This window comes from Thermobia domestica, chromosome 1 (assembly GCF_964235325.1).
Source record: "Thermobia domestica chromosome 1, izTheDome1.hap1.1, whole genome shotgun sequence".
NCBI classification, from domain to species: domain Eukaryota; kingdom Metazoa; phylum Arthropoda; class Insecta; order Zygentoma; family Lepismatidae; genus Thermobia; species Thermobia domestica.
In genome coordinates, this window is record NC_137454.1 from 94,546,177 (window position 1) to 94,561,841 (window position 15,665).

The following is a 15,665-nucleotide window of genomic DNA, read 5'->3' on the forward strand; positions in this document are numbered from 1 at the left end:
ACTTCTGCATTTTAGGACTTCTGCACTTTAGGACTTCTGCACTTTAGGACTTCTGCACTTTAGGACTTCTGGATGTCACCCGTTGTAGAGAAGGACAGTGTCAGAAAAATGTCTCAAGAAAATTTTTAACGGCCTAAAGAACACAACAAGAGGCTGAATCCTACCAGTTGTTCCTGCAGAAATTGTTTCTATTATGAGTTACTCTTTTGTTCTTAAACGTGTTTAATAATTACAGCAAATGAAGGATGTTTATAATAGAATGTGAAAGAATACAGTTTTAAAAGAATTAAACTACGTCAACATGTTAAAATAATTAAAAGAACCTAATTAATTAGCCACTTTGTACTCTCATTTGCTTAACTGGAATAACCGAGGCCTAAAGGAAAAGAGTTTTCTGCCCAAATCTTATAAGCAGTGGGATATTTTAATATTATAGAAATTGACCCTCCTTCCCCTTAGAAGTGTGATTTTCAAGATACTGAAACATATAGTATTTTATTACTTTTAGTTAAAAGTTCAAATACCGAGTTTCACGCATCTAGCTTAAACAAATCCTTCCTTAATTTATTTACATATTTTCTGAGTAAGTAATGGTGAATTCGAACATTAAAAAAGTGCTCCCTTTGCTCTTTCCTTTTTATGTGTTCAATTTTCAGTTTTTTTTTAACAGGAAAGATTATATGCCAAGTTTTATTTTACTAGCTTCAGAAACTTGCGAGATACACTACCCTTTAAAAAAATCTTGCCCCACCCGTTTTACGATACTTATTTCCAAAAATTCTTTCTTATGTCCTGCTCGCATAAGAAAATTATATTTTATAATTAAAATTTAACGACTCTACTTGTAGTAGTATGCCCAAAAAATCACTCATCTTTACTCTTTTATATAAGAGTACAGAAGATAAATACAGTCAAACAAATGGATTTCCATGAACAGTTTCCGATTTCTTATAACTACCTATTCGTACATTTTCCACAAGCTGTGATTTTAAATTTACGCTCTGTCAAGGTCCAGGTTTCAAAAAGGAACTAACTGGAAATATAATAATATTATGTATTTGTGTACATGTGTAATATGTATAAATTTATTGTCTTATTGAAACTTTCGTAATCTGGAAATAAACTTTTGATTTGCTTTTAATATATAAAAATCATGCTCCCCTAGAAAAATTTGCAGGCTACACCCCTAAATGACTATGTAGTAATTTCTGCAAAAATGGCACAGGACCTAAAATTTAGGTCTAATGCCTATATTTTTAGGACTTGTGCCATTTAAGACTTATTAATGTCACCCACTGTATTGCATAATAAATGTTCTTTGCTCAATTTTAAATTTACTGCGTTCTTTATGTATACACTTGGTATTTAATGTTCACTCGTGAAATGTCTAGTGTGCTTTTGTCCTAATTAAGTAAACTTTGGTGGATTTTTGTCCTACTCTTAATAAAATACGCTCCGCACAGTATATATTGCAATTCTGAATGTTTGCTTGGTTTCAGAAGTCTGGTAAAATATTCTTTTTAAACATTTTTTTATTATTTATTTATTTATTTATTCTTGTTTTAGGAATTTGTCTTGGGATTCTCGTATCTCCATTCGAAAGAAACGAATTTCTTAACAAATTATGTAATTAATTCTTAGAATGAAATAGGTTGTATTATGTAATTCGTGTATAAGTGCAGAACAGATAGTGATAATAACGATCTTAGTAGTACAAATATAGCTGTTACTGTTGGAATTAGATACGTTCGTAACATTATTGCCAACTAGTTGCTGCATCGTCCCAATTTCGTGTGGTGGTGGCGAATTTCAGAACTAAAGCAAGTGAATGATAAAGGCACAAGTCCTAAATGGCGGAAGTCCTAAATGGCGGAAGTCCTAAATGGCAGAAGTCCTAAATGGCAGAAGTCCTAAATGGCAGAAGTCCTAAATGGCAGAAGTCCTAAATGGCAGAAGTCCTAAATGGCAGAAGTCCTAAAGTGCAGAAGTCCTAAAGTGCAGAAGTCCTAAAATTTAGGTCTAGTGCCCATATTTTTAGGACTTCTGCATTTTAGGACTTCTGCATTTTAGGACTTCTGGATGTCACCCGATACGCAGAGTGGTATCACAGGGGATAAGACACGAGATAGAAACAAGTGGAGGACAGCGGTCCGAAAAGCCGACCCCAACTAACTAGAAAAAGGGCTTAGAAGAAGAAAACTACCTGATAGCTTTTATTTAGGTAAGACCACGTTTCCATTTTACATGAATGTTGTTGCTGTCATAAGAAAGACCTTGCTACCCGATCTTTCTATCTACTGATTAGATTTTACAACTTGTAAGCAAGAAAGGTATCACCACCCATGCAGCACTGCAGTCTAGTAGACAAACAATTAACCTCCTCATTAAAAACGTGTATTTTGGCGCACTCCCCCTTCCTGTCCAAAACTGTTTTTTCCTTTATGTCAGCGGGAGGGCGATAGCAGGTAGCAAGCAAGACGTCCCAAAAAGTTGAACACTGTTCGACTCCTTGCAAGATGGAAAAAATATTTTATGACCCTTTCAATAATATGTGTACACGGTGAAAAATGGTAGGGTTTCAAGATTTTTTTTTTTTTTTTTTTTATGACAGCTACAAGTTCTAACGTAGAAACCCATCTTAATGTGTAGTTAGCACACCGGTTTCTATCGTCGGTTTTCTTGACTTTATAGGCCTGAGTCCGTTACTTTTTAATCTAAGCAACACAAAATTTGTTTCAAATTAATAGAGTTGCCATCTGTTTAAGTTAATTAATAAAATAATTGGGGAAGGTGTGTTTTAAAATGCAGGGTATATAATTTGGAAAAGAAGTGATGATTTGTCTCAAAAAGTAACTTGTTTCTATGGAAAGAGCTCTATCTTGTCACGAAAATTTTGTCCCCTTCAAAATCGAACTCAGAACCACATGCATCAAGGACATGGTTGCTAACCATTCTGATAGCGGGCACCTGAGAACCGTACTGTAACCATTCGCTTCCGCAACAATTTTTATAGAGTTAGTTGGTTAGTACTTCATATATGCCCGTAGCCATACTCCCTCTGTGAAAATTGTTGCGGAAGTACCGCAGGATTCTGAAACATGGATATTTGGATATGGCACATAATAGTTCCTGAGTGAAATCTTGACCCGACTACGGTAGGTCCCATAGTATTGGAGCTATGGGCCTTTTTAAAGTTCATTTCTTAGTGTTTTAAGCAGCTTATAACTCCGAAAGGAAGCATTTGTGCACCCAGGTTGGTCTATACTTTTTGTCTTATCTTGGTGTCAGGCGGTACATAACAGTAATACATACATAAATATTTATTATTATTATTATTATTATTATTATTATTATTATTATTATTATTATTATTATTATTATTATTATTATTATTATATTCTCTTTTGATGATAATGTATTATTTGTTGTTTTTAAAAAGCTGCTTAACCAACATTGATCACAAAATTTAAAAATGTATTTCTTTCTTTCGTTACAGGATTGAAGCATTTTATCATTGTGAAGCATTAGGTAAGTCTGATTTCCTTTCGTGAAGTCAAAATTGAGTAAGTGAGTGGAGAAGACAATTCTTTATATTTATTTGGAATAAGTTCGTAGAGCACTCTGACTTCCTTTTATACGTTATAAAGCTTCGTTAAAATTATGATGATTCATTGGCAAATATTGTTTTTTCATCGTTGCTAAATAGCAGGGTGGTGCAAAGAAAGAAAAATAACGGTCGAAAATTTTGAATGATTTGTCAGTTTATATTATTTATCAATATTTTTGAAGTTAATCATTGTTACTTTATATTAACAAGATTTTTGTCTTGGTTACTACTTGCTGTAATTTTACTATGACAGAATGGCAGGAAAATTTTCAGTGATTTTTTTTTTTTATGTAATTTTATAGAAGTTTAGTAAATTAAATGTACATGGCATTCCTGTATACTGATACAGTACTAAAATTAATTAATAAATTGAGAGAGAGAGATGATAATGTAATGAGAAGCACGCATGCAGACTACGTGGGTGCTCCGGGGCTCCAGCACCCACGCAAATAATCTTGTGGGTGTCGCACCAACAAGATATTTAGTTTGATAGGAACAAAATAATACAATTAATATTTCTCACTTGTCACTTTCAAAAAATAATAAGCAATTTAAAAAAAAAAAAAAACATTGTGATGAAAGTTAAAGTTTCTAACCTCTAAAACATAAGTAACTGTTTGTTTCAAATGTGTTTGTGCTAATGCAACCAAGCAACTCCTTCCCCTTTTTGCCTGTTTTTGGCCTAGTCCAAGGCAGTTCCTACAATAACTTACAGATGTTGATCAGAAAAATGGAAACACCTGTATTTGGCAACACGTCAGATGTATGGGTTGGCAGTGGTGTCGTGGCGCCCGCAGCGCCGGACCGCTGGTGGTGTTGTGTTAGGTCAGTCTCCATACTACGTCAGGCGCAGTGGAACAGCAGTGTCCAGTGGCTGCAGCAGACGGAGGTAGTGTAAAATGGGAGACCTCTCAGAGTTTCAAAGATGGCAAATTGTTGGTGCGCGGTTATGTGGAGTGAGTGTGTTAGGCGTGGCTACTGTGTTAGGTGTGTCGCGTGGGACAGTGTCGAAGGTGATGACGGCCTACACAGCACACGGGAAAACCACATCGGAGAAGCGGAACAGTGAGCGGAAGAAAATCATGAGTGACAGGTCACGCCGGGTATTAAAGCGCATTGTCACGCAGAAGCGTCGTGCCACTGCGGAGCAAGTGACGGAGGAACTCAATCAGCACCTCCCCTACCCTGTTTCAACAATCACAGTCCCCCGCGAATTACATGACATGAACTTACGGGGTCGTGTTGCACGGACCAAACCGCTCATCAAGGACCATAACGCTTTCGCACGCCGCAAATGGTTCCGCGACCTTGCAACTTGGACCGTTGAGAACTGGAAACGTGTGATATGATCGGATTAGTCATCCTTCACCCTATTCCCAATCACGGGCCGTGTTTATGTGTGGAGAACTCCCAAAGAAACTTATGATCTGCAGTGTCTCCGCCCAACTGTGAAACATGGCGGCGGCTCGGTGATGCTGTGGGCCGCCATATCATGGTTTTCATTGGGTCCTGTAGTCACACTTAGCGGACGAATCACTGCCAACGATTATGTCGCAATTTTAGGAGACCACTTGCATCCTATGGTCCGGATGTTGTTCCCGGACAATGACGCCATCTTCCAGGATGATAATGCACCCAGTCACACAGCTGGCGTTGTTGCAGCGTGGTTTGAGGAACATCGGGATGAAGTTCAACACCTCCCCTGGCCCGCCCAATCCGCAGATCTCAACATAATTGAATATCTGTGGTCCGTCTTGGAAACACGACTCCGGCGACGATTTCCACCTCCATCCTCTCTCACAGAACTGGCCGATACCCTGCACGAGGAATGGTGTAAAATTCCACTTGCTACCATTCACGACATCTATGCCTCCATCCCACGTCGCATCAACGCTGTTCTGAAGGCAAAAGCTGGCCCTATACCATATTAATCTGGTAAGTTGCAATTTTGTTCAGGTGTTTCCATTTTTCTGATCACTATCTGTATATTGTGAATAGAATCGCATATTTTTGGTTTGCTTTGATGTTTTTTTACACGTGACCCTCTACAATACACCCACCCCATTCTTCAAGAATTGTTTTCAATAACTACTTGCAGATATTGAGCACTAATAAAGAATGAACGGAAACACAAGGAAGTCGAAGCAACTACATCAATAGCAGATTTTTTTTTTCTTCTTGTGTTTGTTTCAATCAGGTAAGAGCAGCGTGGTGTGATATTGCAGTTTATAATTTGAGTAAAATTATTTTCATGTAATCTGGATTGTTATCGTTGAAGACGTTAGATGATCGAAAACGTTTTTGCGGTCAACAATGACCCAGAAAAGATTGATTGATTTTTGCAACTTTGCATGTTCATAAGGAGATGACTAGGAATATAATTCTTTCTGCAATACCATTAAAATTTGCTTTTATGAAGATTTTTCATTGTATTTTATTATTATTATTATTATTATTATTATTATTATTATTATTTACTTTCTTTTAGTAACGTGTTGATAATATTATTGCCTCTTGCAATCATTGTGCAGCATGTAAGTTGTTTGAAGTATATAGGAAATACTTAATGTTACGATTACATTATGTTGAGAATATTCATTACAGTTATCCTTAACTTTGGACCCGGATTTGAACCCGTTTCTCTTGCCTTTGTCAACCGTGTTACCAACTGAGCTACTGCAGCCCCGACTCAGGCCTGTAGTCAGCCCAAAAATATGGGGGGCGACTGAAGTTAGGGGGCCCGATGCAACCATATTATAGTTCATCACCATATTATAGTTCGTTTGCCAGTCTACCGTGAAAATTTTAGGGGGCGGCCAAAATTTAGGGGGCCCAGCCCCCCTAGACCCCCCTGGATACGGGCCTGCCCAATTTATCCTTATAGTACCGGTATATTTTACTTTATCACAGCGCAGCTCTTTATGCAAATGTTCACCAAAGATTTTAACTAAAAGGAAATCAATCAATCGAGACTCCCCTAAAAACATATAACACGTCCCGTCACTGATATGCACCCACACAAATTTTGGAAAGTCGGCGCCTTTGAAGAGAAGTTACGGTATATTGTTTAAGACGTAAAACGTAGGCCTACGCTTTTCCAACTACGATTTGTTTTATTTAATCCCTTCAACTTACTGACTGTTCTCTCACTCAGTGAACAGTAAGTACTTCATTATCGAATATCATACAAAGTGAAGATACAGATGGTGATCAGAAAAATGGAAACACCTGTAGTTGGCAACACGTCAGATGTATGGGTTGGCAGTGGTGTCGTGGCGCCCGCAGCGCCGGTCCGCTGGTGGTGGTGTGTTAGGTCGGTCTCCATACTACGTCAGGCGCAGTGGAACAGCAGTGTCCAGTGGCTGCAGCAGACGAAGGTAGTGTAAAATCGGAGACACCTCAGATTTTCAAAGAGGGCAAATTGTTGGTGCGCGGTTATGTGGAGTGAGTGTGTTAGGCGTGGCTACTGTGTTAGGTGTGTCGCGTGGGACAGTGTCGAAGGTGATGACGGCCTACACAGCACACTGGAAAACCACATCGGAGAAGCGGAACAGTGAGCGGAAGAAAATCATGAGTGACAGGTCACGCCGGGTATTAAAGCGCATTGTCACGCAGAAGCGTCGTGCCACTGCGGAGCAAGTGACGGAGGAACTCAATCATCACCTCCCCCACCCTTTTTCGACAATCACAGTCCGCCGCGAATTACATGACATTACTTACGGGGTCGTGTTGAACGGGCCAAACCGCTCATCAGGGACCATAACGCTTTCGCACGCCGCGACCATGCCACTTGGACCGTTGAGGACTGGAAACGTGTGATATGGTCGGATGAGTCACCCTTCACCCTATTCCCAACCACGGGCCGTGTTTATGTGTGGAGAACGCCCAAAGAAGCTTATGATCTGCAGTGTCTTCGCCCAACTGTAAAACATGGCGGCTGCTCGGTGATGCTGTGGGCCGCCATATCATGGTTTTCATTGGGTGCTGTTGTCACACTTAACGGACGAATCACTGCCAACGATTATGTCGCAATTTTAGGAGACCACTTGCATCCTATGGTCCGGATGTTGTTCCCGGACAATGACGCCATCTTCCAGGATGATAATGCACCCAGTCACACAGCTGGCGTTGTTGCAGCGTGGTTTGAGGAACATCGGGATGAAGTTCAACACCTCCCCTGGCCCGCCCAATCCGCAGATCTCAACATAATTGAACATCTGTGGTCCGTCTTGGAAACACAACTCCGGCGACGATTTCCACGTTCATCCTCTCTCACAGAACTGGCCGATGCCCTGCACGAGGAATGGTGTAAAATTCCACTTGCTACTATTCACGACCTCTATGCTTCCATCTCACGTCGCATCAAGGCTATTCTGAAGGCGAAAGGTGGCCCTATACCATATTAATCTGGTAAGTTGCAATTTTGTTCAGGTGTTTCCATTTTTCTGATCACCATCTGTACCTTTTAAATGACAGAGCTAAGTGGAGAAAAAGATCAAGTGATACTACCAATGAGCATCTCCAAGAAGTTCTTACGGAAAAAATTGTCTTTTTTTAAATACACGAATCATTTCATTATATATATATATATATATATATATATATATATATATATATATATATAAAGTAAACCATTATAAATAAATATATTTGACAGAGCGCTTATCCTCAGAAAGTTAAAAAGAATGCATCTGAATGAGAATATGCATTTTGTTTACTACGTATTCACCGTATGGTCATTTCAAAGTTCATATCGTTAAGTTTAGGTTTTGTTAAATAATAATAATAATAATTTCTGCTTTTAAAAATGTGTGAATTTAAATACTGATAACGCCAAAATCGCAATTGGAAATGAAGTAGTGCCGTTATATGTTGCACGGGCCATCGTATTCATTTGGGTGACGACTTTTGTGTAAATTACCCGGGTCTGGATCTCGCTTCTAAGACCCGGTCACCCAAACAGACCCGAGGACCCGAAAGTAGCTAAAAATATCAGCTCCACAGCATTACTGCAGAATTTTGAAGTGGATTAATTATGTCCATTACTCGAGCACTACTATTTAGGTGTTTGATTCACGGTGTAACATTCTTCATCAAGGTCTTGACTATTTCAAATATAATTTCATTTTTATTTGACTTCCTATATTGGAAAGCCCGATGCCAGAACTTTCTTTGTCTTTCTGCGATGAGCTTTTTATAAGTCAAAAATTTTCTGCAGGAATTCCAAAATAAAAAAAGAAATCAAGATACTATTATATTTCTATTACAGCGTTACATGGCAATTATTCTACACAGGCGCGGCAGATTTTCTGCGATCTCATCACAGATCGCGGCATGTTCTGCAATGAGGCTGGAAAGTAACGGAATGGTTTCGAACACAGATTATACAAGGACATTGTTCCGCCTCAGCGGGCATCTTTTATACCCTACGTGACAAGTTTCACAAGCTTGCTTGATTAAATTTTAACGAACCCTCCCAGGTAGAACATGTAGTGTTTCTTTTCTGTCATTCTCACTTATTCATATTCTGATAGATAATGAGACAAAGAGAGGCGTTTGTCCTTGTACACCAGGTGGACACCCAGAATTTTTTGTTGCGAAGTTTGGGGTTTTCAATACTACAAGACACTACATCTATGTACGGGTAGTATTGAAATAGTGTTATTCTGTACCCGAAAAGACGACATCCAGATTGTTTTTATAAGAAAGCGTACAGGTAAAGGATAAGATCAAATCTTAAGCTACAGCAATCAGTTCTGTGCTTAACAAGTAGCCTATAGTTTTATTAAGAAGGGGTACAAACCTATGACAAGTTACGAAGTTTTTATGGAGGTCCAGATGTTTTGGATCCTCCCGGGCCCCACGAGTGTACGCCCCTGCCGTACGCTTTATATTTCTCACCCGCTTCTCTCAAGTTTGCTGCTGATGACGGACCTGTTGTGGATAAATACGCGCGTGTGGTCATCCTATACATGGAAGAAAATGGATACTAAAGTTTATAACAAGACTATCCATGGCTTTGGATTGATTATTTTAATAAAAGAAACACTGACCAAAGCTTAAAACCCACTGTATTTTAAATTATAATATGTTGTAACGGTTTCGCATATCTAACATATCCTTCTTCAGACACTATCGAACATAAAAAAAATCGATTTATGTTCGATAGTGTCTGAAGAAGGATATGTTAGATATCCGAAACCGTTACAACATATAATTTAAAATACAGTGGGTTTTAAGCTTTGGTCAGTGTTTCTTTTATTAAATCTTATGAGCATGTATATATTTACTGTTACGTTTTTTTCCCATGTTGAAATATGGATATTGTTTCTAACATAGCGCGTTCAGTGCACAAGAAAATCAAGTGCATTATTAGTCATTTTAGACTAATAATTAGATTATTTTTAGTCATTTTTCATCTTTAAGGTCTCTGTCTGGAGCTCTTTTCAGAGCTTAAAAGATCCATGTCCAGAAATTGTAAATGACTCTCACAACGTAAGAAACTGTTAATTTTTTATGTAGTTACGCGTAGCACACAAATTTTGTAACTGGACTTGGTTCCCTTGTGCTCTGAATGCGCAGTGTTCATATTACTACGAAGTAAGTGACTTGGACTGTATAGTTCTTTGGTAACAGAATTCACTCTATCTTTAAAAGGACACTCAAAATATGTAACTAAAATGTTTTACTTATCTTAGACTGTTGACCATCACTATAACAAAAGTTCTAAGAACATTTTATTTTAAAAGATATTAGTAATTACAGTACCTCACAATGCTCTCTCAATACTTGCTGCAAATGTACTGAGATTTGTTAGGGGAAAAAAAAATTTAAGTGACAGCACACCGTTAGCAAATGAGAATTTAAACAACGCCAGAACTGGAAACTCGACTTATTTATTGTTTTAAATAAGACTCCTAATAGATGGCAGAGCTCACCTAACACAACAAAATGCAGTATTAATATTATATCGAATTTTGCAGAGCAAATTTTTACATTAAGTAAATTTGATATATCAATTCATGCAGAATAAAATGTACATAAGGATTCAAAGTTTTTTCGTATACACGAGTTATAAATTTATTTGGGACGACCTGCGAAATATTTCCATTTATAGCGTATTATATAGAGATATTATGTTTATTTAGGTAATGTTAACAAAATTTCCTGTCATTCTGTATTGAAAGTGTATTTTTATTGTAATAATGGGAAGGAAGGATAATTCCTTATCAATTCTGCACAACGCAATCAATATAGTTCACTCGTGCTGTATTGGGTGATGGATGTAGGGATATGGTACAGGGCACTTAGGAGCGCAATCGACTTGTAGAAATTTGGGAGTGAAATGTTGGGGACTTCGGAATAGTTCAAGAATCTTTAACTTTAGATTGGTTTTCTCTTTTGTAAGAAATTGGCTTTTTAATTAGAAGTGAACAGCTTAGTAACTTTGTCTGTCCTGATGTCACGCATGGTATACTGCCGTCAGATCCATCTATGTGCCACAATAGCCTACGTATGAGTCGTTCCGGGCAGTAAGGATGAATTAAATAAAAGTTACATGCAGTATAAGCGTTCAGAAATTACATTTGAGGTCTTCGGGCACTAATACTAGGGATGCGCACGAGACAAGATTTGAGACTGTCTCGTCTCGAAAATGTGCTGTAAAAATGATGTCTCGACTCGAAAAATATATATTTTTCTATTGGAAGAGCTGTGTCTCGACTCGAATTTTGCCAGGAAAATTCTGTCTCGACTCGTCTCGTGCGCATACCTAACTAATACCAAACTCTTTTATGACAACCAATTCTCGTGCCTGTATGTATATAGTAGGCCCGTATCCACGGGGGTCTAGGGGGCCGGCTCCCCTAAAATTTTACTGCCCCCTTAAAATTTTCACAGTAGACTTGCAAATGAACTATAATATAGTTGGATCGGGCCCTCCCTAGCTTCTACCGGCCTTCCCTTACATTTTGGGGCTTGCTACCGGCCTGGTATATAGATTGTGGAACTCGTCCTCAGAAAATAAGTTTCAAAATAATGGACGATTATTTTCACCGTTCAGAGTGCATTTTCAGAAGAAAAAATCTTCACCTTACTGCCCTGAATGTCACGTTTTCTTGTTTGTAGTATAAGATTTTTTTAAAAGTAAATATTTGTTGCCGTATAGACTATAGTTCCTCTTCCGCAACGATTGAAGCCTGATTTAGTTTTACATATAGTTTTCTATAGTATTCGAAGTAACTACTTGAAGAAACTTTTTTTAAAATAAAAAAGTATTATTACCGTAGCAATGGATGGGCAAAGCGGGCATTGTCTTCTTGGATAATGGGCGAGTCAAGTATTAATTTCGTCACTTACGCTTTCGAACGAAGTGTAAGATTCCAAAGCGCACATTTTCGGTTCCAAACGATACGTCTGCTAGTTAAAGAAGGCACTGTGTGTTTCACTTTATTTTCGTGAAAATCCATTTCATTCCCTTTTTTTATTTTTGATCCATTTGCTCATTAAACTTAACTTAACTTTGGAAAATTTAAACAAAAATTGCCATTTTTCTCTTTCATTATAATATTTATAAGCTAAATTAATACAAAACATAACCAGTTAAGTTATGTAGCTCATGTCTTTGAAACCCACTTCGGCAGAAAAACGCCATTCTTGACCCATCCATTAGTTTCTTCACCTCGCTGGGACCGTTTGATTCTATTTCTTTGAGAAAAGTTCGTATGTGTTCCATTTTTTAAGGATTTTGTTTTTTGGATCGAAAGATGCAATGTATTTTAATCAAACATTTTCTTGTACGCCTTATATCTGAAGAACTACATACAGTGTAGCCAAACTCAAACTATCACTTAACTCGGTATGATGAGCTTATTCAATAATAATAATAATAATAAACTCGATTTAGGGGTCGTTCAAACATGTTGTATAGCCCCTGATCCATAAATCAATTATTGACCAAGATCGCAGTCTTTCAATTCTGTTTTTTTTATTATTATTATTATTATTATTATTATTCCTAAAATTCTTGTTGAGTTTTACGGGAGACTGCTCATCTCAGGAACTACTTGATTTCTGACCATCAATTTTAGCCAGGATGTAGATTGTCAGAAGTTTGGAATCAAATTGGTTGATGAAGGTAATGTTATTCAAACCGGGATTGGTAGAAATCAACCACTTCTGGTTTTCACGTTAACCACAGAACGAAAATAGTAATAGATAGCGAGAAGTGCAATCGATTAAGTGTCCCAAGAATATATTTCATCCCCATCCATAAGCCGCTTCTAAAACCTGATGTCCAGTACAACTTCTGGTTTCAGTATTAATTTAAAAATATGATGCCATACAAACTAAACTCCTTCTCGTGGTATACACTTTGCTTTGGTACTTCTTGAATGTTATTGACAGTCTCTCCGAAATTTTCAATTTGCCCTACGTGCTCATGGTGCTTGATACGGTAACGGTCCTTGTGTTCTACATTTTTTTAAAACTAGATATCAGCAAAACCTGAACTGCCGTGAACACCCACGGAGGGGTCTACCGGGTCCTACACTACTTCTATCCCGTTTAAATAATATGCTTATTTTTGTCTCCTGCAGGGACACACTCACCCAATCCGAATCCTGTCCAATCTTAGTGACTCGGCACACGTTTGTATACTTGTTTTAACAGGGAAAGAGTTGGTCTTATATTACATCTGTACCCAGGGGTAAAAGTGGATCTGGAAAAGTAGGAGGACGCATGACATGACGCCATCCCCCGTGCCCATCTTTGCTCGTATTTTTTTGAGAAAGTGGAGGAACACATAGATATTTTTGAAAGTAGGGAAACAGCATTTCCTCTTACTTTTACCCTCCCCTATCAGTACCTATTCTTTACTTATAAAAACAATTTAGTTTTATCAGTTTTTCCTGATTATATACTTGAAGATACTTGAAAATTACTTATTGTTTTCTCGAATGTAGGATAATATTAGTTTAATACTACATCGACGACCTGTCTTGTAATATTGGACCCCCCTCATACACAGAAAAAAACTTTGGACTCCCCTCCAACAAAATTTCTAGATGCGCGCCTGCTATGACTGCATTCACCTACAGGAAATACAAGTAACTCAACAGTCTGCCATATTTACAGACTCCACTTCACTCATTTAATACGTCTTTAATTTTGTCCTGTTTTACTACGTCCTTGCCAAAGGCGTTTTTATTACGTTCCTTTTCTGGAAGATACCAACTCTTAAGAGGAAATGTAAAGAAATTGCTAGAGTTTACTTGTAAATTGCTGTCTCATTCTATTGCTGTAGTTCTCATTGTTTTAATTACGAATTCAATACCAGACGTTTGTGAAGGGGGAGCCTTTGGTATTTAAAATTAAGGGGTTCGAGAGCTATTAGCGGGATTGTCTAATTGCCTGTGAGGGCGAATTTAAATATCATTCATTGAACGATTTGGCCAAGTAGAAGCCTCTAATAGCATTTGCGAAGGAGAAAGAACAGTAATTGAAAATTCCTCTTTGGTTTTCTTTCTTTTTTAAATAGCATTATTGTAATGAAAACTGTTTATCGCTGCCAGGTACTGTATAAATCAGTTTTATTATCGCTATCAGTATCACATTAATATTTTACATTTTGTCACCAACTCCCAGATACTCGTGAGGAAGGTTCCGGTACGGCCTCAGCCCAGTGAGAATGTAATAAAGAATGGCGTGTTCGTGAGGGTTTTTTTTTTTTTTTATCTGAGCTCTCCCGTTTTCTGCAATCTTTTAGGTCCCCTGTATACCCTTTAGACCAAGGGAGACAGATGATTAATGAAAGTAAATGATTTCAAAAGAATTTAGGGAAACAAAACCACCGATATTGTCAAGTTTAACCTTACATGCCCTGGGGTTGAACCCGGGACCTCTTGCGCGAAACATGAGCATTCTACACTGAGCCACCATACTTCTACTTCGGAGAAAAAACTATGCGCTCGATAGGTGAAGCTATATATAGTGAACAAAAGATTTAAAAGAATTTGCACAACAACCAACTGCTGAGGTGCACAGTACTGCCATATTGGCTAGAAAACTTCGCGCTGTTGTAAGTCGCTGTGTACGGAGCGCAAACTGTAAGGTCCACTTGTAACAGAGAATAAAATGCAGTTGAGCAGGGTAAAATGGATCAGTTGACTTTTTGTGCATTCTTTTTAAGTTTGCTTCTTCTTCAATATTATAAATCAGCTCTTTCCATCTGGGAGCTCTGGCAAGTAATTGGCGGCTTTTTCATATTCTTTGTATATTTAAAAGGCAGTATACCGAGCACCTTGACTTTGTCCAAGCAGTGATGGCAGATAAACCAAAGCTTTGGTGGTGACGTTAATGGTCTTGTAGGCAAAATGCCCAAACTCACTTTCAGACGCAGTCGGCCTTGAGTTCAACAAATGAGTGCGAGCGCATGTGAGCACGAGTCCTATAACAGGATAACGAGCTCGAATTCGTAGTGAGCGCGAGCTCAAAGACGTCAGTGAACGCAAGATGGTCTTAGTGTGAGTCTCGTTAAAGATAGCTTTCTGTAGCTCAATAGAGTGGGAATGTGAGGTAAATTAGAATGAGTCTTACTAAGATTAGTGAGCAGAGCGAGCCGCATTGAGCATAGTGAGTGTGAGCTCGCTTGAGCCTAGATTGCAAATACTCCAGTCGTGGATTGATGACCAGTAAGGGTGGTGGTCGAGGAACTACGATTTTTTTTTCTCGGGACCATATGTCCTATCGTGCTCAATATAGATTCAAAGTGTTTTCATAGTGCTATTTTTTCACCCCCGAATATAACGAATTCCACCGCACGGCCCTCGGGCGAAGATCTGAAATCGTCACTGATCATGGATATACCTAGGCAGATATTCAATCAGTCAAGACTACTTAACACAAGCAGCCTGCTCCCACCCTCTCTTTTCGTTTGCTCTTAACTGATTTTCCAAGTACCTTTGAGGGCAAAAGCGTCGACATACATTGGGCAGTTGGAAGTGATTGTTATTAACTTTCCAAATAGAATGAAATTTCTAATAGGAAGAATAATTTCCTG

General features: G+C 38.2%; 1 protein-coding gene across 3 annotated transcripts in view; it reads left to right on the top strand.

The window, feature by feature from the left end:
• Mcr (macroglobulin complement-related) overlaps positions 1 to 15,665 on the top strand; it is a 662,510-nt gene that overhangs the window by 343,897 nt on the left and 302,948 nt on the right. For all 3 annotated transcript variants that reach the window (XM_081760841.1, XM_081760848.1, XM_081760844.1), the window contains one exon: positions 3,497 to 3,528. The gene's annotated coding sequence lies outside the window, so the exon portion shown is untranslated. The remainder of the gene's footprint in view (positions 1 to 3,496; positions 3,529 to 15,665) is intronic.